At 41.2% G+C, this 25728-nt stretch overlaps 2 long non-coding RNA genes across 2 annotated transcripts in view; one reads left to right on the top strand and one right to left on the bottom strand.

Annotated features, from left to right (window-relative positions):
- Positions 1–25728, bottom strand: part of LOC146503267 (uncharacterized) — a 131373-nt gene that overhangs the window by 32700 nt on the left and 72945 nt on the right. The window lies entirely within an intron of this gene.
- Positions 3973–25497, top strand: LOC146503268 (uncharacterized). Its single transcript, XR_014868681.1, has 2 exons — positions 3973–5622; positions 11016–25497. It is a non-coding gene; the product is annotated as an uncharacterized LOC146503268 (long non-coding RNA).

The following is a 25728-nucleotide window of genomic DNA, read 5'->3' on the forward strand; positions in this document are numbered from 1 at the left end:
TTCCTATTACTGAACCTTTTGTTTTAATAGCACAAACAGCAAAGCAGAGCAAAGTGCATTTCAATTCTGTTTTATTTTAACTGAATGTCAGATGAAAATGATGGTGTTTGTTAACATGAGCTGAAACCTGACATTTGGCCACAAAGAGATATTATATTTACGGTGATGTTTTTCACAGGGGTCTGTGCAGTTAAACAAAAAAACTAAGTATACTTTTTGTCACGGCGGGGTGCGCCGGTGTGAGGAAAGAGGTAGACCCAGATGCAGACACGGTGGAGACAAAACGTAGTTTCAAAAATAAAGCGAGCCTTTATTGGCTGATTGCAGAAGAAAAAACAAGGAACTAGGGAAACTATGAAAACTGTGGTGAGGTTAACAGACAATCTGACACTGACTGAGTGGAAACACACAGACTAAATACACATAAGGAATGATCAAAGGAAGTAAAATCACATGGGGAAAACAGCTGACAACAATTAACATAATGACAGGACACGTGAAACTAAACATAACACAAAACTCTTTCAAAATAAAACAGGAAACATAAGGAGATCCAGACATGACTTGAACTTGACAAACAAAGTCAAGTTCATTCTGACATGAAACATGGCAGAATGTAACTAGATAGCTACAGAATACTCAGAATACTGGGTCACATGACCCAGGGCCATGACACTTTTACTTTAAATCATTGAAATTAACAAGGCAAGTAGCAGTAAGTTGTTAACACAACGCTGCAATCTTTCGGGGTGTGGTTGTTCCAACAAATTTGCTCCAAAGTCAAACGCAGCAGTCAGAGAAATAAAAACAAAACAAAACAATAAAACAAACCTTAAAGCTACATCTCAGACTCTACAGGCCTCGATCAGCATGTTAAATGTTAAAGTTCATGCATGACAGTCCAACGAGAAAAAGACTGAAGATGTAAGGCTTGTTTGGAGCACCACAGGGGTGTGTCCTCTCGCCACTGCTCTACTCCCTCTACACTTCAGACTGTGTGGCCACCCACGGTTTGCTGACGACACAGTGGTGTTGGGCGCCATCTCCACCAACGATGAAGCGGCCTACATGGATGAAGTGAAGAATCTGGCATCATGGTGCCAGGACAACCACCTCCAGCTGAACGTCAGCAAGACCAAGGAGCTGGTGGTGGACTTCAGAAGGAGTCAGCACAGAGACTACAAGCCCATTATCATCAATGGAGCTCCAGTGGAGAGGGTGCAGTCCTTCAAGTATCTCGGTGTCCACATCTCCTCAGACCTGACGTGGTCTGCCCACATTCAGGTCCAGACCAAGAACCACCTACAACAACTGAGAAAAGGACCAAGACACAAGAGGTAGAAGCACTGAGATACTGACATAAGAAAACTTTATTGGCTAAAAGGCAAAAAACTCATATCAGGAAACAGAAAGTGCGAGGCACAGGAAGCAGGAAAGAGCAGAGAAAAAAGGAGTGGAAACGGATATCTGGACAGAAGTGAAAGAAATGGCTGATAGGAATAAAGGACGGGCAAAACAATAAATGTCAGGTACAAATAATGAGGTCGGGGTATACAATACAATACAATAATATGGAAAAACAGGACATCAAACTACCACGAGTCACAGAGCAAAAGCAACCCTTCAAAGTTAAAAAGAAACGAACAAAAGACACGAAGAATGACACTGATGACACGGGAGAAACACAAACAGGGTGATGACAAAATCAAAGCAGCGACTATTCTCCATAATAATCTCTAACAATGCCACAAGTATTAGAATTAATCAGCAAATGAACAAAGAAATTAATACAGGAACTAAAACTTACTCAAATTATGCATCACAAGCTACATAATATCCACTGAAAGTCAATACATGAAATTTAAGTGACATAAAATACACGGTCAGATTTCTTTTAGTTGTGTAAGTTTATATACTCAATTATATAATTGGGGGAGCCTCCTGCATGTAGTTTAAGTTAATTTAAGTTTAAATCAAGTTTAAAAATAGCACCTGTCGCCATATTTAACAACTGAAAGAAACATAACTTTTGGAAATGAAGTTTAGGGATCGCCTTCCTGAAGCATCGGAGCACAGCTACAACGGGACGTTACAGGGTTACTGAAAATAGCAGCTGCGTGATGATATAATGGAGTTCAGCCGTTTTTATTGGTTAATTCCAGAAACTTTCTGCAAAGAACTTGCATGAAAAATATCTGGATATCTTGACCTTGTAAAAAATAGCTAAAAGCAGTTGTGTCAAGCCAAAGGTTTAGCTCATGTGTACATTCCCCATAAATGATGCCTGTTAGTGTGCTGAGCACCTCGAGATGCAGTTGAGAGACATCTTGTTCCCTGCTGGTAATGTGATGGCATTCAGACTGGTGCTGTGATCAAAGGATGACTCAATTTTAGCAAGGCCGTCCTGGTAAGATCACATGAACTTTCAAGCGTGGCTGATATGTTCAGATGTTCAGTCATTTGAAGGCAGTGCATTGTTCCCATGCTTTTATGTTTTCACTGGAGAATCCTGCCTGCATTTGGCATTGACTGTGTGGACACTTTGATTGCAAATGCAGAAGCTATTGTTGTGACATAGGTGTCTTCACATAGTTACCACTGTGTGAACTGTGACACACAGGTGCCCTTCAGAAAAGAGCCGAATCTGAAGCCGAGGTCTTTATAAAAGGCCCTTTGATGGATCTGGCTTCTGACAGCTTTGTGTCCTTAACTGTTCTCTAGTTGACTTTGACCTCTGACATAAACAGTTGAAAGAGTAGAGAAATAAGGACACGTCTGCAGGAGAAAAGATTCACGTGTTCAGCTCTGAAGCTGAAACACTGTGTGTGTGTGTGTGTGTGTGTGTGTGTGTGTGTGTGTGCGCATCTAGCTGTTACTTCCTGGTTTCAATTGAATCTGAGTTTTTTGTGTTTTTGGGAGAGCTCAGCAATAAAGCTGTTTTTGGACTCACCTCTGTGTGTTTGGGTGCTAACACACAATGGCGGGCACATGGACGGATGGACTTGAGCATGCTCACTGTTGTCTGTGACCACGTTAAACTACGTACCTGTATGTGTGCATGAGGAATTCCAGTGTTATGGTGTGGGGTCTTCGATCCAGCTTTTTGAGTTTTCCTTTTGGTTTTTGATGCTTTGCTTTATCAGAATGTTTTAGGGTTGAGATTTGCTCGTCTGTTTTGAGTTATTTTGTATTCATTGCTTTATGAAGATGTTTTGAATTCAAGTTTTTACTGTTTAGCCTTGAGTTTCCTTCTTTTATGCCTCTAAGTTTATTTGTATCTCTGGTTCATGTTTCCTTGTCTCTGTCTCATCCCTGCGTCTCCTGTGAGAGTCAGACACGACTGGTGACACATACGCAGAGGACATGACAGTGTTTGGTCTCGCTCCCTCTCTCGCCTCCTCTGTGTCTCTCCTCCCATGTTTCCATGTTTCCCTCTTTGTGTCTCCTTCCTTTGTGTCCCCAGCCCGTCTTCTTCCTGTGTGCGTTCCTTCCTCCCAGATCCCTTTCTTCCTCAAACCGCATGTCATAGACTGCGTCTGTTTCTCGTTTTATTTTGACAGTCTCTCTCTGTTTAGTTTGACTTCCTCTGCATTGTTATGTCTGTTCATCCCAGGTGTGTTGCCACATGTTATCTGCTTCTCTAGTCCATGTTCCAGGGTTCCATGTCCAAGTTTTGTTTGTTTGTCCAGTTTCCAATGTTTAGTTATGTAACCCGGGTTAAAAAGATGCATAAATAGTAAAAGATAAGTGAAGTCTGAGAATATAAATATCAAAGAGTTCATTTATTTAAATTTTCTTGTATATTAAAAAAGGTAAAAGTTCATGTAAAATGATTAAAAACATGTTTGCATTGTTTAAAATAAGTTATCTTTCTTTTATTGTGAATTGCTTGTGAGAACTGTAATTTCCTACGGGGATATGGTCTGTGAAGGTAACACAGAAGGAAAAAGAGAGTGCGAGGAGAGAGGGCGGTGGTGCGTGAGTTCCGGAGCATCCGAAGAAGTTAGTTTGTTTTTATGTACTAGTAGTAAGTGTGTTTTGACTTTTCGGAAAGATAAGTCACAGTGTTGGTAGGTTAGTGACATGACACGTAAAGTTTCGGCGTGAAGCTGCTGGACTGTGTGTTTTGTTTACTGCGGCCGCATTAAGTTAAAGTGAGGCTAACCCAGCCGTTAGCTAATAAGGACTACTGTAGCTGCCGTTTCGCTAAAGTTGTGGAACGTAACAAGCTACAGAGGATCGTTACCGAACTGGATAACGACGGACACTAGTGATGGGATTTCCGGCTCTTTTTAGAGAGCCGGCTCTTTCGGCTCGGCTCCCTAAAAAGAGCCGGCTCTTTCGGCTCCGAACCGGCTCTTCAGGTTGTTTTGTTGCTTTAATTATTTAATCATTAACAATAATATAAAATTGTACAGAAAAGGAATTACTAATGTAAAAAAAGTGGTTTTATTTATATATGTTTATATATGGCCCCTAGAGACAAAGCACGTACAAACTCTAAAACATATACAAACTCCAAAAAGCACGTACAAACTCCAAAACACATTTCTAACGTTTACTGAACTTTCAAAACAGAGCTACCCAGATCACTTAAATTACACAATTGAAAGCATGTGTGTATTGTTTGTGTATTTATAGACAAGCACTCATATTTATTCAAATAATTAAAAAAAAAAAAAAGTTCATTTACCTGTTACTACCACACACCAAATCCGGTTGTTGATACTTCCTGGCTTGTGTAGCCACTAGGTAACAAACGCTCAACACTGCGCCCTAGAAACCTGGAGCACTTCTGTTGTCTTTTGTACGTGATTCTGAGTTTGTACATGGTTCTTAGTTTTTTACGTGTTTTGGAGTTTGTACGTGCTTTGTCTCTAAGGGCCACCATAAATATACTTTATTTATTCACTCCACATAAAATGTAATAAATAAATCATATAATACAAAAAACAACTATTTACATTTTAATTTTTTAACTATTTAAATTTTCAGCTTTTTCCTTTTAAACAAATTTGCAAACCACAACACAATTAAATATAAATTAAAATATTAAAACAAAAAGAAGATGCACATTCTCTGTCATATGAGCCTGCATGATTTCTGAATCCTTTATCATCTGCAACTGAAAATAGTGGATGATTACTATACCTTTCTAATGTGACGTTGTTGTCCCTCGCTTTTTTTCTCTCCGGCTCTGTTCCTGTGCTACTGCGAGTGTAAGTAACGCCCCTCCCCCCTCTGCCCAGCGCAAAGTACAGGCCGCGCATGCGGAGTTTAGCGGAAAAAAGGGCGAGAGAGAGGGTGAGAGAAAGAAAAAAAAAAAAACCTCACGGCTCCCAATAAGGATCCGGCTCGCGTCGTTCACTTCAAAGAGCCGGCTCTAAGAGCCATTTCGTTCGCGAACGACCCATCACTAACGGACACACCCCAGATAGTCACTCTGAGTGCCCGCGTCACTCAGAGTACCTCTGGCAACGTGGGAAGCTAAAACAGGTAGCTTGTGGAGATCACGGACCTTCCTCATCTTTGTGCTACTGCATTCAGAGCGGAGTGTTTCTGAAGGAGCTGAAGACAACCTGTTGCCTGGATTAATCTGGTGGGAAGTGCACGTTTCACAAGGTACTGAGTTTATTTATTTATTTTTTGCTGGTTGAGTGAAGAACTTCCGGTTGGGAGATCTTTTGGATTTCTACTGGAGCAATACAGGCCTGCAACGTAGGGTTTATCTCTGCCGGCTTTAGGTTTAGTTTGGGACTATAATTGTTTTATCACTGGTGGTTTACACTGTATATGTGGAGATTCTGTGCACAGTGGGTAAATTGCTGTGTGTGTTTTTTTTGGTTTGCCTGAATACTGAAATCTGCCATTTTATTATTTTGTTTTCATTGTTTGGTAAATTAAAGGAGGGTTGCAATGCTCTACTTTACATGGTGTATGATATGATTTACTGCACTGTAGACACTAGTGTTCATTTTCGGGTGTAGTGCTACTGTTAAGGAATAAGCTTCATTGATCCCAGAAACAAAAGAGAAGTTTATTTAAAAATATCGTACGAGAGTACACTAGAAAAAGAACCCAAAGCCCATTTATTTAATGGTATTGAGTAAATGAGGGCTACAGTTAGTTATTTAGTTCACCCTGTTTTGCCTCTTGCTTGTATTTTTCTTCAGTCTTTAATAAACTGCTCGTCTTTTGTTTAAGCCCACTCCCGTTTTCAAGTGTCTCCATTTGGGTCGTCAAACTCTTTCCTCGCGATCCACCATCGTAGATCATGACAGGTTCAGTATGAACATTATTAAATAAAGTAAAGGATGGGACTACAGGCTAGGGCTGGGCGATATGACCCAAAATTCATATCTCGATATTTTTTAGCTGGGTGGCGATATAAGATATATATCTCAATATTTTTTTAAAGCCATAAGTTAAGAACAAAAAGAGAGTTCTTAGTCACACTGTGTCCCAGATGTCACACAGGCATTTTTATTTACATGCAGCATAGATTTACATGAAGAAATTACTCAAAAATAAATTATGAGCATTTATTAAATAATCATGCTCCATAAATAAAAGAAAACAATGTTGTTTTTGTGCATAACAAAAAGCTCACAATTGTGCAGTCAAAATGTAAACTAAAAGACGCCGAGCATAATAACAAAGACAGATTCACAGCTGCTCTGTTCCCAACTTCTACTGTGTGACTGACAGCCTGCAGTTTGAAATCCTCTTTGTAACCATGTCTCTTAACAGGTGCCATTTATGGCCCTGATACACACACAATACGGTAATATTACGTTGAAGCACAGTACGTATCACTCCGCGAGGCTCCAGACTACGGTAGCCGTAATGCTCCGACAATCCATCAAGCGCTGCAGCTCCGTAGCTTAGCAAAGTCATACTAAAACATTTTTTGACAGATTGCTGAGCGCCGTGTACCACCTAAAATTGGTTCGCGGTCAGTAAGCACAACCAGAATTCATACAAAAGGCGCGCTGTCAACTTTTGAGAAAATGAAAGGATTTTAGGCTGTGCAGCCCCTGTGGGCTGCATGTCGTTAGCATGTTTAGCTCGTTAGCATGTTTAGCTCGTTAGCGCGGTTAGCGCGGTTAGCTCGCTAACACGTTGACGCCGTCCAGCCCCAGAACTCGCTAACGGAGATTTGCCGTGTCCATCTTGTCGCTGCCAGCAGGTGAAGCTATGGGGGAGGAGGGGGAGTTGTGTTCAGTGAAGGAGGGGCGAGGCCGAGTAACGTTGCGTAGAGACAAAAGTGGACGAAAGAGAGGCAAACTTGTGGCTCCACAAGTATAATTATAACGTAACATAGACTATATCGATATAAAGGATATTGTCACATCTTATATCTCGTATGAAAATATATCGATATTTTTAAAAAAATCGATATATCGCCCAGCCCTACTACAGGCACAGTAACACCTTTCATAGAAGTAATAACAACAGCAAATGTATCTTATATTGCAGCCACAATAATGCTGTATATTTTTTGTTACTTTGCATCAAAAGAACTATTATCTTCGATGTCACATATCTCAGCATGTCTGAATTTATCAACTGTGCACTGAGGGTGATGAATAAAAATGACTGGCAGAGCTGCAGGACCTTAAATAAGCATACAGAAATCCTCCTGAGTTTAGCATCAAACATGTCCTCCAAAGTGAAGGTTGATGCTCAGTAAATACACGTTGTCATTGGTTCATTTGTTTGTTGATGTGGTTAATGGTGGACTATTTTCACCCTCCAATATCCAGAATCATCTGTGATTGACTCACAGCTATGACAGGCCCCCTCCTGTCCTCCAGGGGTAACGCCTGCCTTTCCTCGCTCTCTCGCTGTAATTGTGGGTGTGGATGATTATTAACCTTCCACCGGGGGGTGTGGCATGGGCATATATATGCATGCATGCAATGGCATCTGTCCTCCATCTGAAATAAGTGCAGTCTTTAACCTGGGCCCTGAGGACTGCTTGCCTGACTGTTAACCTGCTGACTTTTGCTTTGCATCACTTTGTTGGAGTCAAGTCTGTGTTGCACGTATCCACCGGCCCTCTCCTTAACTCAGAGGAAAGCAAACCCTCCTGTTTACCTTCTTGCTCACTCTCACCTCACTCGCTGTCACCACTAATCCTGCGAATAGAAGCAGAGACAGTGAGAATCGGTTAATCCCCTCATGAAGCGTCAAACCTGCAGCTTCTGGAAACTGAAGTTGCTGTGAGCCCAGATCAGAGACTGATAACATACCTGCTCTCAGTGCTTACAGCATACTTACCTGCTTGGTGCACATGCTAGCTGTCAATGTTCATTGCATGTTCGCTAAGAAATGGCCGACAAGTCTGATGTTTGCAGGTTGGAAATGCTTCTCTGAAGTCTTTGTTTGTTTGTGCTGCTGGTTAACCCTTTAAAAGCGGTCGGAGCGGGCACGCTCTGTTTTGCCTAACTATTTTTAAATCCCAGTAGCTCTGCAACCACGTAAGCTAGCGCAATAATTTTTTTTTGCATATGAAACCTGAGGAGTTGTACTTACATCTTATGCCATCAGCTTGTCCTCGGTCACAGTTTCCTTCCACATATAACTTTGCAAAAACTGCATAAAAAGCACTTGCAGCAACAAAAACATAATATTCCAGAAACACGCTTTGCCGATCCGATCAGCTGTTCGTAACACTTCCTACATTGGATTAGACGTCAGCGCGAACTATCGCATGTCCGCCATGATCTGCCCGAAACCGGAAGTGACGTCATTTTCGCGGAAATGTAGTTTTTTACCGTCCGGGCCTCATGAGCCTATACTGGTGTTTTTAAAAGTTCTGTTTGACTTTATGACTTTCTGTGTGGTTTCTGGGATGCTTAGGACTCATATTGCACTGCTGGAAATAGTTTATTTTGATGCATATGCTGCTTTTTTGCAAATTTGCACTATAATATTTATTTTCGTTTTTCCTGCAGTGTATAAAAATTGGTGTATTTCAAAAATAAAACTACGAAGACACTTAAAATAAATTTCCTGTGGTGGGAAACTAGTTTGTGCAACTTTTTTGTATTTACAGTTTTGAGGGATAAGCCTCTTAAATTTCTCTAACTAGAAATATATGTTAAAAAAACAAATTTCAATTTCAATTTTTTTGTAGTTTATTGCACTTTTTTGCAATTTATGTAATCACTATGCACTTAATTCATACATATTATTAAAATCTAGGCTGTAATGGTTGTATTGATGTATAGCAACTTGAAATGCTCCCAGAAATGGCTCCACAACATGTAAAAATATAATATAAGCTCTGGCGGACTTGGTTCTATGGTAGGTCTTAAAGGGTTAAGCAACAGTTAGTCAAGCTGTTACTTTTCAGTGTTTGTTAAAACAAACTAATACCCAATTTTATGCAGTTTTCTATGTGGAATAAAAACAAAAAACAAACAAACAACACATACAGAGTTATAGAAGTCAGCATTTAAAGCTAACAGATGGAGGCTGAGATTATTTTGGCTGATGACATCAGGTTTCAAGTACTTTGAGTATTATAAGTATTATAGTATATAAACATATTATCGCAGATGAACTAACACTGGATTTGTGGATTATCTCATCAAAGAATGCATTTAAGTAGGTAGAGAATAAAACAGGACTAAGAGCTGATCCCTGGATCACACCACACGAGAGAAATTAATTACTGCACAAACTGGTCTGTCTGATGAAGACACAACAGTGGAGGCAGACCCCGACAAATCATCCTTTGTCCCTTTGATAAGAAAACAAATCAGTATATCAGGACAAAGTGTGCAAAATACCTTTAGATTACTATTCATATCAAACCACTTTTTGATTCTTGGACAGAATTTATTAGCTTTTTAATTGCAGTTTTTGTTTTTAATTAAAGAATTTAAATAAATATCCTTTTTTATCTCTGGATAATTGATTTTTTTTCTTTTATGGAGCTAATTACAATATTTTCCATCACATCTAGTCTGCAGACTAACGGCACAGTGCAGCAACAGCCACTCCAACTCACTGTTCTTGTCTACAAAGGAGGCATCGTGTCACACTGACTGAGGGAGCAGAACACAAATAATTGATCACGCTGCCGAAATCTGGAATGGATCTCAGCCTGAGCCCGAGCAGCAGGGGGACAGAAGAGCGTCTGCGCTGTGATCCTAAGACATGAAAGTCAAAGACAAGTGTAATTTAAAAAAAGGGGAGGGGGGGATTAATATTAAATTTGACCCAAGAACATTAGAGAACAAGGGTCTTTCCACTGAAACAATGAGGAGCCGGGGTCTGCACAGGGAGGTTTAGGTCTGTGTTCGGGGATCATCTCTGTAGTGTAGGACAAACAGGGAGAGCTCGAACAATGAGCATGAAGAAGGCCAAGAAGACTGCTTGGAACAGGAAATGGACTAAATTACTATTATTTCCTTTTTGTAGAACCTTTTGATACTAGAGAGACAAATGATGGTGTGAACGCACCACGAGTCAGAAACAATCCTCGACATGTTGATGGAAGGTTTCTGTTTTTACTACAAATGAAAAGAAAAACCTAGAAAAGGATTACTGAAGCTTTATGAAATCTATGGTTTGTGATACTGAACACAAATAAAAAGAGATTTGTCTCGTGAGTGTGAGAAGCTTGCATGATGTCTGTGTAGACAGCTGGACTCTTTTAAATAAAAGGAAAGTGCTTCTGAGACACACGGGACCTTCTTCCTGTTGAGGATCAGCATTCTGCTTTTTCACTCCCCTCCTTTGTACTGACACTGATCCAGGCTTGCCCAGTTTGTGCTACTACAGTAAATGTCTGCAGCACTGTGACTGCAGCACGCTGTCAGAGGGTAAAATCAATGAGACTTTCAAAAAGAAGTTAGAGAGCCTCACATTCTTTATTGGAGGTAGAAAGTAAATAACACAACGTGACAGTGTTCTGGGAACCAGTTCAAGGATAAATATATTTTATTGCCGATGACATGAGCCGCTCGTACTCATCGCTGTGATCTTTCTGTTGTCAACAGGAAATCGTGGATGAGGCAGGTCATGATTAATAGAAATATGGCTTCACGGAGGCCCTCTGCAAACACTTGTCTGTTCTGGGCGTAAGTTGAATGGCAGCTCGGCCTGCTGCGCCTCCTACATGAGGGTGACTGCGTGCATCAATACTGGATACCCCCAAAGAGAAGAGAGAGAAAGGAAGCAGTGAACGCCTCCACCTGCTCAATCATGCTGTCTCACATGTGAGCACAAACAGCCCTCTCTGACTTCACGTCAGATGCTCGGCCACACTTAACGGAGACACATGCTGAGTTTTGTCATCAATAAATAAAAATCAGCAGAGTTTGAAGTTTTATAAACTTATGTTTTATGGAACACTGGAAAGCAACTTCCTTAAATTACTCTACTGCTCGTACTCATAGACCATATGTAGAGAAGATGCATCGCTGCTCCTATTTCACTGCTGTAATTGCTTTGGTGGGATTGTTGGTACTTCAAAGAAGTGGAAACCAAAGTCAAAGATGCCACTTGATGCATGGAAAAAAAAACACTGACTAGCAGCAAGCCTGAGTGGCTCTGCTTCATCCACTCCAGTTAATACATCCATCCCTCTTAATGTTGTATTCACAGAGGTCTTAATTGTCTTTGTAACTGTTACAAAGTTAAAAAGACAAATATTACACAGTTTGTGCTCATAATTTGAGTCCTTTGTGCTTACATATGTGAGCCAGAGGTGGATGAGAGGGTGCAGTAGTGTGTTATGAGTTAACTTTACCTAATATTAACACTTTTTACTCAAATGTATCCATATATTATATCAGTTTAATACACTCACAATTAGGGATGGGTATCGTTTAGGTTTTATCCGATACCGGTGCCAAACTGGTACTTTTGAAACGGTGCCGGTGCTTAAACGGTGCTCGAACCGGTGCTTAAAGAATAGAGAACACAAAATTGGTCCAAAAACCTCTCATGTTCAGCTGTTTTTTTGTAAAAAGATAACAATGTTAGCCTTTTCTGCAGCTATGGGGCATATATGGTATCACTCTTGGCTGGAAGCAGCTTAAACAATGGAAAAAACACAAACTTTGTCCAAAAACCTCTCATGTTTAACTGTTTTCCACTTTTTCTTTGGTCATTTTAGCCTTTTTGTCCAGGGTGAAGGGAGTATCTGCCATCAAACAAGAAGACAGCTGCATGTAGCTATGATGATGTTTGCTAGTTCACCTTACATGCATTAATGTAATAACGTGGTTAGCCTACTCAACGTAAATTACACACGAACAACATGAAGCTACTCACGCAGAGAAGAACGGCTGCTGCTGCATCATCATCCTCATCATTTCTGCTACACTGGCAGGGCTAGGGGCCAGGACTCTCCTCTTCGGGTTTTTGGATGTTGCTAACTCCGGTCCGATAACAGGCACCACACCCGCAGTAGATGTGCTCGGTGTGAGGTCTCGCAGCAAGCTATCAAATACAGCGCATTTCTCAGCTTTTAAAAAAAGGTGTTTCATCGGATTCGAGGTGTTACCTCCTTTGACAGTATCACAGTATCAGCTTAAAGCACTTGTTGCAGCTGCTGAGTTTGCATCTTTTGCTGTGAAGTACAGCCAGACTTTGACCGCTTAGCCTTGGGCATTTTTAATCTGTAGCTCTGCTCTAAAAGAACGTACGTACCTGGACCCGCCTACTATCCTCGGAAACGTAAAATGATTGGCTAGAATCTAAAGTGTATCACAGCTCAGGAAAAAAAAGCACTGAAATGTGCGCTGCTTTTCGGTCTGGTTACTACCGTTTATGTCAGAACCGGGGCCATCATTGCACCGGACACCGGTACCCATCCCTACTCACAATCATATTAGCTTATAAGTGCTAAGTAACAGACTCAGTGTGTTTTAATTCCATTAAAATGCTCCAAAAGGCACAAACAGCTCATAAATATTGATCGGGACGGGCTTGGACACCCTTGGTTTCCCTTGGTCACTGCACAGATATAAGGAATCTCTGCGTGCCCCAAGCCTGCCTTCTTCCTACTGTGCATGCCGCTGCAAGGTCTTCTCAGAGTAAGCGATGTGCATGCACCCAGCCATCCACGTGATGTAAAATAAAGTGATTCATCAGACCAGGCTACCTTCTTCTTTTGCTCCGTGCTCCAGTTCTGATGCTCACGTTTCCACTGTTGGTGCTTTTGGCGGTGGACAAGGGTCAGCATATTCACGCTGACTGATCTGTGGCTATTTAGCTCCATATGCAACAAAAAAGTGATGCACTGTGTCTGACGCTCCACCTATCACAACCAGCATTAACCTGCTTGGTCATTTGAGCTACAGCAGCTTGCCTGTTGGATCTTTGCTCTTCACGTGCATCAGTGAGCCTTGACTGCCCAACACCCTGTTGCTGGTTACCGCTGACCACTTTTGATAGATTCTGACCCCTGCAGACCAAGAACACCCCACCAGAGCTGCAGTTTTGAAGATGCTGACACAGTGCTCCAGCCCACAGGCCTCGAGGGCCGGGATCCTGCAGGTTTTAGATGTGTCCTTGATCCAACACAGCTGATTTAAGTAACTAAATGACCTCCTCAACATGTCCTGAAGTTCTCCAGAGGCCTGGTAATGAACTAATCACTTGATTCCAGGATGATATCTAAAACATGCAGGCCACTGGACCTCGAGGCCTGGAGTTCCCCGCCCCTGTTGTAACACATCAGATTTGAGGACAAAATGTTGACTTGTTCCTTAATCCATCCCACCAACTAACATGTGCCATGGTGAAGACTTAATTAGTGCCATGAACTTCACTTGTCAGTCATCATCAGCCTGATTGGTGTATATATATTCAGCACACATAGGATCATGGACACGTCCGTGGACGTGGAGTACAGTTACTGTGCTTTTGCACCAGTGTTAGCTAGTTTGTCATGAAGCTAACTTAAAAAGATTTATAGTTGTGCTTGTCCTTCCTGTCCAGAAGGAGGATACTGCTGTTTATGTTTTAGGGTGGACAGACTACTGTCCCTAAATGCTGCTCATAGGACACTGTAGGCTCTTTATAGCTTAATAACACAGACATGACTACTGCATTGACCCGATGCTGTTAATGAAACCCATGACCTTAAATTACAAGAAGTTTATATTTTCTTACAGCAACACAAAAGAGTTAGATGGCCATAAATTACCAATGAATGTTATAAAAACTGCTTATTAAACAAACAAGCGTGTGTGTTTGTGTGTGTGTGTGTTTGTGTGTGTCTTATCGGTATCTTTAATCCACAATCCTCACCAAGCCCACTAAGACCGTGCTCTTGAAATCTCATTAGGTGGTTGTCCACCTGCAGCGATCGTCCAGCTCGTGCAGTCACGATCAGCGAGCGAAATCTAATCTCGTTTCTCTTCAGGTGAATCTGAGCTGTTTTCTCTCTGATTCACATCTTTGACAACATTTTATTTGGGGGATTAATTTCGCTTGACAACAAAAACCCGTTAGTGTTGATTTTTTCCCCCTCTGCCGGCTATGTAAACACAGCCGTATCCTTGAGATTTCATAAATCAATTTCCATCTTAAAATACTTGCTTTCATTGTTTATTTCACTGTTTACTTTATAGATCATCCAATTGGCTGCTGTCGTTTATTAACGCGCATTAATGCAACTGTGAAGTTGTGAGTAACAGGTACATCTGGAGCAACAGCAGAGACCGTGGGGATCAAACAGCAGACTTGATGGAAATGCTTCTGACAGTAAAACTGCCCAAACAATTTGAACTGACTGCACAACTGTGTGTTTGCATTTAATGTCTAACTTATGGTAATTTGTCCCAAGGCATGGATTCTAAAAATGGATTTAGTCTTGGCTGTGCCTCCATAGCTATTTACTTTGAAGATAAATATAAAGGAAACTCATACGAGCTGAGGCGGTGTCCGCTCTAATGATTAAGGAGGATTTGAGTTGTGGTGATGAAGAACATCTCTGTGCTGCAGTTAATCCTGGAATGTGTTAAAAGGAAATATTATATACATACACATTTATCAATGTACGCAAATGAGCACTTTGGTGGTTGCAGACAGTCTGTCGTCTAGTTTTGTGAATTAATATGTCCAATGAACTTTATTGCTAAGCTGCAAGTTATATATGAAGTTATTTTACAGTAATGGAGTCACATAATAAAGTTATAGCATTCTGAAGATGTGTTATGTTATTAAGTATACTGTTTTAAATAGATAAGAATTACTCCATTATCAGTATCACCTTTTATTTGATTCCTAATTGATTCTCATTGCAGCTTTCATCGACTCCACGTTGAGTCGCCACCATCACTAAGCAGCATATCAAAGACATTACATTCATACAAATTAATTGCATGCTGCATGGTCAAATGTTTTTGTGCATGTTGGAAGAGTAGGTCAGCTGTAAGAGTCATTAACATAATGGGTGCATTTGGTGCTATCCCTAATTTATCTCAACTCCAGAGCGCTCCCTACTTGGTTTTGCTTGGTGTCGCTAAGTCTTTGAAACACACATTAATGATAAGACACATGATAACCTCCTGAGACCTGAACTCTTCCATGGCATGCATTTTTAATATCTCTTTGATATTTGGTCACATTAGGGCCCGATGAATGTAAAACAAAGAATTACCAGATTTTTTTTTTTTACCTTATTTTTGATTTTAAGAAAAATAAGAGCCACATATGAGGATATTCGTTTAAAATTTTGATAGAACAGCGACAGTATAATCTCCTCGTAAGTGGATATCAGGCCCTTGTAGAGCAAAATTCAGTATTTTGGTCTAAAAAAGCCAAAATGTGATGTCCACATATGTGGACACCAGGTCTTGGGAGGTTAAAGGTGTAATCCTTTAAAAAAGCTGGCTGCAGCTATTTTTGTTATGATGTGTTATGCACCATGTGAGTGAAATAACGATAAATGAGTGTTCACCAGGGTTTTAATAGTTTTGCAATTTTCATTAGTTTTTATTTTTATTTAGTTTTGACTTCAGATTTTCAATTTCATATCAGTTTTAATTAGTTTTTACCAATTGTTTGCTAGTTTAGTTTAGTTTTTATTTTTTTGAAAATCCTTAGTTTCAGTTTAGTTTTGATTCGTTTCAGTTATAGTTTTAGTTGTGTTTGCAATAATTAAGTGTAACAAAATCCCAGTTTCATCATATCAGTCATTCTGCTCATCCTTGGGTATGTTGCTATTCCAGCTACCATACTGCACCCTGGACAGGTCGCCTGTCTGTCGCAGGGCTAACACGCAGAGACAGACAACTCACATTCCCACCTATGGGTTCTTTAAATAAATAAATAAAGGCAGATGAACAACCATTGATACCAGGCAACTATAAAATGTATATCTTGGCCCCAATGAGACTATTAACTCTCGCAGCACCGGGTGTTCGTAATTTTGGTTCAAGTGAATTGATAAACTTTTTGAAGGTAATTGACTCACACAGTTGTGTAGATATCCCCGTCCTGTTGTCTCGGGATGCATCACGCTGCCTTGCCTGGGGTTAGCTTCTGTTTTCTGGGGATGAGGGTTGAGTGTGCTCCCTTACCTTCTCAAGCTAAGCTAGGTTAGCCTTCTTGTGTGAGCTTTTCAAGTGCACTTTAAGGTTTGTGGGATTTTTTTCCCTTTAGAAATGTCCCTCATAATTTGTCTGTTTCCACTACAAGACACTTGCTTTATCCAAAACACAGTCATATTCAAAGTAATCCCAAATTGGACTCTGGCGCTTTCTCCCGACTTTTCCTGACATGATTGACCCTGTGCACGAGAAAATGCTAACTTCCTGGTTTGAGACCGGATGTGGGGTTGTACATTTCCGGTAGCTTTACTTTGCGGTCAATCGCTACTGCGAAGATATGCTCCAAAATTGATGTCCAAAACTCGAAAACGGAACGATCGCGTTAAGTTACAAAGAGGAGAAGGTGGGAACACTCACCACTGTTGTGTCATAAAAATCTAATGATCAATTTTGACGTTTAAAGAGTTTAGATCGATCAGTTGTTTACATCACTAAACACAAGCAGAACTGCATCACTGCAGCAGAAGACTCATCGTCCACATTCAGAAGCACATCTCTGTATAGTGACTGGTCTTATGATTTAAACAGGCAAATGTTCAGCATTCAAACTACAGGTGAACAATAGTCAAACCAGATGTTTTCCCCGTTATGTCGATATCAGCTAGTCAAGTACACACCTACACAGCATGTTAACAAACCGTGAAAAAAAGCCACACAAAAAATTAATGATTGCTGGTAACGGTTTCTATACATTAGTATTTACGAAGGGTATGTTGTGACTTACCTTCAAAATTACAGCGGTCCCTCGCTATAACGCGGTTCACCTTTCACCTCGCTGTTTCGCAGATTTTTTAGTGCAAGTTTGCATGCTTTTTTACGTCCTGCGTCCTGATCGCTGCAGACAATCTCCTCCGTCTCTCCTGTACAGTACAGAATCGCTGCATCTATCGCTAGCAGTGTGACTCTGAAGTGCAGTGCTGTATGTCCACGATGTACACGAAACGTTTTGCACCGTCAAAAAATAAAATTGGCTACTTGATTTCACCTATCACTGGTTATTTTTAGAACATAACACCCGCGATAAACGAGGGACAGCTGAGAAATATAACATTTGAATCCATTTTCTCTTTTCCCCTGAGGCGTGGGGGAAAAATATTGACAAGTCGATGAACATCATTTACAGATATATTGGGTAAATCCCCGAGACATCTATAGAAATGTAAATCGCCGCTTTATTTATTTATTTGCTTAACTTGTTTTGGACCGTAAACAGGGCGCGAATAGGACACCGGAAACAAAGCTCCCCACAGGAGTTTCTGCACCGGAAGTAGCATATGCTAACGTGCACATAGTCAATTCTGCGCGTGGACGGAGCAGCAACACAGACGACTCGACTAACGTGCTGCCACCTGCTGGCATAATGAGACACAGCAAGAAAAAAATCTGGAAACTAAACTTCATTTTCACCCTTGACTATTGTATGACACGCACACATCAATGAAAACTAAACACATTTTTGCTATAAATTCAGTTAATTTTAGTTAGTTTTGTGAACACTCATTATAGTTTTAGTTAGTTTTCCTTTTTTTGTTTTATTTTTATTTCCGTTAACGAAAATGTTTTTTCACTACTAGTTTTCGTTATTTCGTTAGTTTTCGTTAACGATAATAACCTTGGTGTTCACAAAGAAAACTTAAACTCGCTCCTATGAAGGCTGTTTGCATGCTTACATTGCAGCATGCATGTAAGCATGAAGCATCCCAGCTTCACTGAACAGCTTCTGCTCACTGTTCCCATCTTAGCTGCTGGAAGCTTGTTTGATTATTGAAAAAAAGCAAAGAAGAACTTCTGTCAGTGACACTGTGTTTCCACAATATTCTTTTCCTGCTTCCTGCTCTCACTCTGCTTGACTATGACCCCTTGTAACACATGCTGTAATAAGGTATTCCACTATATTCAGTTAAAAACTGAATCATTAAAGATTACATGTATTTTTGCCCTGGAGTTGGCCACCCTGCTCTACACACGGTGATCCCTGTCTCTTTCTCTAATGACAGGATACTTTTGCCAACAGACTGATCCCAGTGGTGAGGTGCAGTTTTCTACGATATCAGGGGAGGAACCAGATTAATATATTAATGACCACCATGATCCTGGACCCCATTGATCACTATCGGGAGCATCTACCTCAGCGGTCTCCAGTCCTCGAGGGCCGGTGTCCTGAAACTTTTTTATGTGTCCCTGCTGCAACACACCTGAATAACATTTGTAGGTCATTAGTAAGAGTATAGAACTTGACTGCATGCTGAAGCATCAACCCCTAACCCTATCTACTCAAGTACATTTAAATAAATGTAAGTTGTGACATGAGTAAAGAGCTGCTGTAACATGAATCATATGGTTGAACTGCCACCTCAGCATGCAGTCAAATTCTATAGTTTAAGACCTGATCTACCTGAACAACACAGGATGCTGTACTGGTGGATGATGTGATCGTGGCTCAAGAGTTGGGAGTTCACCTTGTAATCGGAAGGTTGCCGGTTTGATCCCCGGCTTGGACAGTCTCGGTCGTTGCGTCCTTGGGCAAGACACTTCACCCGTTGCCTACTGGTGGTGGTCAGAGGGGCCGATGGCGCCAGTGTCCGGCAGCCTCGCCTCTGTCAGTGCGCCCCAGGGTGGCTGTGGCTACAATGTAGCTGCCATCACCAGTGTGTGAATGGGTGGATGACTGGATATGTAAAGCGCTTTGGGGTCCTTAGGGACTAGTAAGGCGCTATACAAATACAGACCATGATGTGTATAAAAGTGTATAAGGTCTCACCGATGTGTGTAAAATAACCTTTTTGGTCAGTCGTTTTTTTAAAGCTTCCCACATTTCTGTTGTTGAATCAACACCAGTGAATTATGTTAATGATCATGTACAAAGGCTTTATTAACTGCATTCGATTGTGAAAAGTGTTTATTTTAACCAATCATTCAGACACATTATTAAAATTTCCTATCAAGGTGTCATCAAACTGTACACAGAGGAAAGATGATCAAAAAGCAAACCTTTTATGAATGATGAAACATGTGCAAAGGAAGGAGGAAAGCCACAAAACTAGAGATCCAAACAGGCATGAAAAACAAGAGAAGAGGTGTCCAAAGGTGAGAGGACACCAGAAGTCTGTGCTCGGGTGAGTATTCTACTATTTTATTTTGATACAGCTTGATAGCCAAGGAAGCTAGCTGATCTCATTAAGTGACATCGTAGAACTTCACCCAGTCGCTTAGATGTGGTCACTTCTGGCAAAAACAATGTAGCACGACACCGAGCCCTAAAAACAGGCTTTTACCAAACAGTGGGCGAGTCTCGTAACTAGGGATGGGTATCGTTTAGGTTTTATCCGATACCGGTGCCAAACCGGTACTTTTGAAACGGTGCCGGTGCTTAAACGGTGCTCAAACCGGTGCTTAAAGAATGGAGAACACAAACTTGGTCCAAAAACCTCTCATGTTCAGCTGTTTTTTTGTAAAAAGATAACAATGTTAGTCTTTTCTGCAGGTATACGGCATATATGGTATCACTCTGGGCTGGAAGCAGTGCTTAAACAATGGAAAAAACACAAACTTTGTCCAAAAACCTCTCATGTTTAACTGTTTTCCACTTTTTCTTCGGTCATTTTAGCCTTTTTGGCCAGGGTGAAAGGAGTATCTGCCATCAAACAAGAAGACAGCCGCATGTAGCTATGATGGTGTTTGCTAGTTCACCTTACATGCATTAATTTAATAACGCGGTTAGCTTACTCAACGTAAATTACACACGAACAACATTAAGCTACTCACGCAGAGAAGAACGGCTGCTGCTGCCATCATCATTTCTGCTACACTGGCAGGGCTAGGTTCATCGGATTTAAAGTGTGACCTCCTTTGACAGTATCAGCTTAAAGCACTTGTTACAGCTGTTGAGTTTGCATCTTTTGCTGTGAAGTACAGCCAGACTTTTGACCGCTTTGCCTTGGGCATTTTTAATCTGTAGCTCTGCTCTAAAAGAACGTACGTACCTGGACCCGCCTACTATCCTCGAAACGTAAAATGATTGGCTAGAATCTAAAGTGTATCATTCCATACCAGTTGGTGGCGGTAATGCACCTTTCAGTTGTTTGCCAACCGCCAATAGAAATGTAAGGAAGAAGAAAGTGTATCACAGCTCAGGAAAAAAAAGCACCGAAATAAAGCACCGAAATGCGCGCTGCTTTTCGGTCTGGTTACTACCGTTTATGTCAGAACCGGTGCCATGATGGCACCGGATACCGGTACCCATCCCTACTCGTAACCATGAAAGAGTTAAGCAAAGGAAGCAATTATATTTTAAACAAAATATTTTTCATTTAGGCTATTTTTGCGCTCTTAATAAGCGCTAGTTTTATGCAACTGCAGCGGAGAGTGTGAAGAAGAGAAGTACGTGAGGCTAAGACTACAAAAATACAGACATCTCCACGATGCTCACTGCTTTCCTGCAATATAGGGTGAGATGTAGCGATATAAAAAGGTGGAGGTGGCCCTGTGGGTCCTACTGTGGTGTGCTGTAACACGATCACCACGTGTTTCTAACACTATTGTTTTTTCTCTTTTTAACTGTGCGTGAGGATGCTGTGTCTTTACAGAGGAACATGACAGTTTTTCCTGTGTGGGTGGTACGCACCTCCAGTTTATCCACACCTTAACCTCCGTAGGTGGCGGAGCTGAAATGGGAACGGCTTCGCTGACACTGACTCGTGTTGGAGACATTTTCCTGACAGCGTGTCAGCTGTTTGAGCTATCGGTTTCAGAGATGACGTGACGGGGCAGTGAGGAGAGTGATTGGTGCACAGGTAGAACTGTGTGTGTGGGCTGTAAGAAAGAGAAGGTGTTTGGATGTGAAGGACTTCACTACGTGGTTACAGTGTGTACTTGTGTGCATAAAGGTGTGCATCTTTGTGCATGTGTTATTATGTGCATTATTTCCTGGCTGGGGGAGAATCTGTTTTGCAGCTCAGTCCATTTTTTGAAGGATTTAGATGCCCCCCTATGGCATCCTGTTGTGTCTGGTGTGTGTGTGTGTGTGTGTGTGTGAGTAATTGGATTATTTGCTTGGATAGGACAGCGTCTGTCATCTGGGAGGATCCTTACCGAGGCTGTGGCTGAAATTCATAAATTGTAAAAAGGGTGAATCACCTGGGATTGTACAATCATATTTCACAGACAAGCCTGCACACACACACATGCGCGCACACACACACTCACACACAGATACAAGCACACATTAATTCACACTATCTTTTAGGTGCTTCAAGCTCAGAACGGCTGTCTGCATTTTCCCTTGCACCCATCACCACACACAGACACCTCTCTCACTTTCACATACATCACAACCACCAGTGATGGGAATAACGTCGTTACAGGTAACGGCGCCGGATAGTAACTAGTAATCTGGGCGCTACAGCTTTAAGCAGCTGCGCGCGCTCCCGCGGACGGTTATCACTGTCTGGTAGACTATCACTGTCTAGCACAACACCTGGAGCTCAGGGAGCAAAACAATGGCATGAGTGCTGCTGTTTGACTGAGGAAGAATAAAGCAGTCGTGGTAAGCCAATCACATGACCACTTCAAGACAAAGCAACAAGGTGACACATACCAGTTTATAAATTATGTTGATAGGCCACGTAAAACCAGAGTCATGATAAACAAGATATACACGTGTTTGTTCCTCAATGGTTTCGTCACGTTTGTTGTCTAAGGACAGCGCAGCGAGACGTCTCTGCTTATGAGCAAAAAATAAACAAAACAAAAACAGCCCATTCGTGTTGGTGGAAAAATGCACCATGTCAACCAATCAAAAATGATATGGCAACACGGCATTTGATTGTTTAGGAAGAGGGGCAAGTTTTAGGAGTGACGGTGAGCGAGAGAGAGAGCGAGTTTTGACATGTGAGAGATTTGTGACGTTTAGCGTGTTTGGAGTGTGTAGTTAATGTGTTGTCTTGTGTAGTTAGTGTGTAGTGTTGTGGATAGTTTTGTGTTGTGTGTGAGAACAATGAGGCGACTGCTGTCTCCAGGTAGAAACAGGAGTGATACACCTGCTGCTGTCAGACCTGCAGGTATCAGCTGTGATGTTTCCTTTATAGTGCACAGAAATTATTTTTTTGGAGTGGCACAAATAATTTGTGGCATCTTATTGAAGAACAGCTGATTGTTCTGCAAATAGTTTAAAGTGGTTATAAAAAAAGGGTTAAAGGTAAATGGATGCAAATAACTTTGTTGTTTGCAAAACTTGTGCATATGATTTTAATATTGATAATTTATATTTGCATTTAAAGTTATAAAATATGACTCATTAAACATGTTTGTGGTTGTTACAGTAACAAATATAACTTTTTCTACTCTGATTTTTATGTTTTTTGTCTGCTTTTAGATCAATTGTGTTAATACAGTATGTCGAAATAAAAACATAACTGTAAATTCAGACACGTGAGGTTGTGCTGAAAAGGACGAGACCAAACAAGGCAAATAAATAGTTTTTAAAGGTGAAATGTGGAGGAAACATCAAAAGTAGTTAAAAATGGCCAATTATACCCTGGACCCCAGAGGGTTAAATGTTTTTTTAAGTAACGCAATAGTTACGTTTCAAGTAATTAATTACTTTTAGAATCTTGTAACTCAGTTACATTTTTGAAGAAGTACCTAGTAACTATAATTAATTACTTTTTCAAAGTACCTTGCCCAACACGGATAACTACAAGACTCAGTATTGTTTGCGTAATGGTTTTGGTAATCGTCTTGCTTGTGTCACTAACTTTGAAAGAGTCAGGCTCAGTGGGAATTTGCACTGAAGCATCAATAGATCAAAAAGGAGGCAAACAAAGTCTTTACTGACCACTTGAGGCCGGTTCCATAAATTCACACCCCTTAAAGCCCCTCAACATTAACAAGAACTATTTACAGCTTGGCAAGTAAAACTTCTGTTTTTTATGACACTATTAAGGCCCAACGTTAGGGCCACGTCTGCTTTAATTGACAGGAGTGTCGACACAGGCAGCTGTAACGGCTAGCTGTCTGCTAGCTGCACCTCCACTAATTGGAGTCCAGCATCTTGACCTCTTGACCACATTTGTTCTGTTGTTGTTTGGAGCATTTTAATGAAAATGGCTTAGTATGAGGAGAAGCCTCCAAGAAAACTGTGCTCCAGTGCTGACGAGTGGAATCCAAGTGTTTTATTAGTCTGTTAAACACACTGGTCCTTATAAGGGTTTTTTTCTCCTACACTCGAGCACATACAACATGTTACATCTAACATTCACACTCCAGTGAATGCGACGGGTCCAGTTTCTTGCCCAAGGTTACTTTGGCATGCACTCTGCAGTCTGGAGCAGCAGGGACTACACCACCAACCTTGCAGTTAGCAGAAGATCTGCTACGTCCTGCACCACAGCCACTAATTGGCAGGTGTCATTGCACATGTTACAGATGGGTGCAGCATGCTACTCAAGCCTAAGCTAATGTTAGCTGGTGATTTAGCGCTCTGTCTCCTGAATATGGTTTCTAAGATCAGCATGCCAGTTTTATAAAGTTATAAAGCAAAGTGCACAAAGCAATGAGTTCAGATTTTCTGTGCAGTTGACGGTCAGGATATAATTAGAGTTTGTACGTTTTAAAAACCTTAAATTATGCTTGTAAGTAGAACTAGTCCTCAAACTAATTCTCCATGAAGCATAGCCACGCAGTAGGGCTGTTTGATATAACGATATATATCGGATGTAAGGCAGGGCGATATGGCAAAAAATATTTATCACGATATAGATTTGAAAATTTGCGATAACGATATAATTGACGCAAAACAAAATACAACTCTACAACTTTATTAGTGGAAAAAAACCCCGTCAATTTCTTTTTGTTTAAACAAGCAGCTGTTTATTTTAACGTGCATTACAACATTTCAGATGCAGAGCTAGTTGCTGGAATGCAGAGGTATTTCCTAGCTAATCTGCTGATGTGGGGAAAGTTTACTGTGTGAAGTTTCCACCACGAAAGAGGATCACACTCACTGTCTGCTGGTGGACTATTCACATAACTGCTCAGTTCAGATGATAACCGCTCTGCAGTTACCTCTATCTTGCCACTAACTGGTCCCTTCAAAAAACTCCCGGGACTCTTCTTTTGCTTTTTAACAGCTCCCTGACTTGTTTGGTCACCAGTAGATGTAGTCAAGTATTGCTGTTTTGATGTCTTTGGTCAGCTCAGTGTCACCTTCTTTTACTTTTAACATGTCATTGTTAAACATCTGAAGAACAGGCTTAACACATGAAATGGTTACATACTCTTCAGAAAGCATCTGTAAACTCTAGGAGTGGACTCAATGTCTTGCCATGTCAACATGAGGTGCCTTGTTATAGCTTTTTCTTGTTGGATCATTCTCTGCTTTGAACCCAGTTCCTTTTGGGCAGAGCTCAAATATATATATTATATATACTATATATATATAATATACTTTGTCGCACCTTTCTGCAACTCCGTTAGTTGGCTAACCTCCCTCCGTGCTACTTTGATCTTGCCCTCTTCTCCATGGAGGGTACTGCCCCTTGTGGCTGTTCAACTTGTAGCCAAGCATCTCACTGATCACTGCTGCCGTATCAGCTTGTTAGTGTCGGTAATCGTGGTTGTAGGTATTGTCCGTAGTGCTGCATTAACCGGCTACGGGGGGGTCCAGGTTTCAAGCTTGGCCATGATCCTGTTTTTCAGGTCAGTTCCTCTCGCACTCAACAATCCTTCTTCTATCACACTTGGGGCTTTGTACCCAATTTCGGGTGGGGGTGATGATATCTGCCCCCTGACCTGGCGTCCTGACTCCTCCTTGCCGTAGCATTTATGTTGTACCTCGTCAATCTCTAGCTGTGAGAGCAGTCCCTTCTTTCGAATGTTGGAACACTGAGCTACTAGTTGTTTCGCCGTCATTGTGGATGTTGGGTATCGAAGAATCCATAGGTCCCTCATCCTATTCATGTAGCCCCTTCCGCCGGGGTTACTTGCGTAGTAGCATTCCAACAACGCCCTGTTTTCGTCTCTTGCCCACCGATGCCTTCTTGTTCCAGTAGCCCACTTCTCGTCAGGGAGCCCTGGTTCCTCAACACCTGACGCGGACCTTGTTGATCCGGGCGACGTCCGAGCCGGCATGCCTTCATATTTATCT

The sequence above is a fragment of the Neolamprologus multifasciatus genome, chromosome 14 (assembly GCF_963576455.1).
Source record: "Neolamprologus multifasciatus chromosome 14, fNeoMul1.2, whole genome shotgun sequence".
In the NCBI taxonomy this organism is placed as follows: domain Eukaryota; kingdom Metazoa; phylum Chordata; class Actinopteri; order Cichliformes; family Cichlidae; genus Neolamprologus; species Neolamprologus multifasciatus.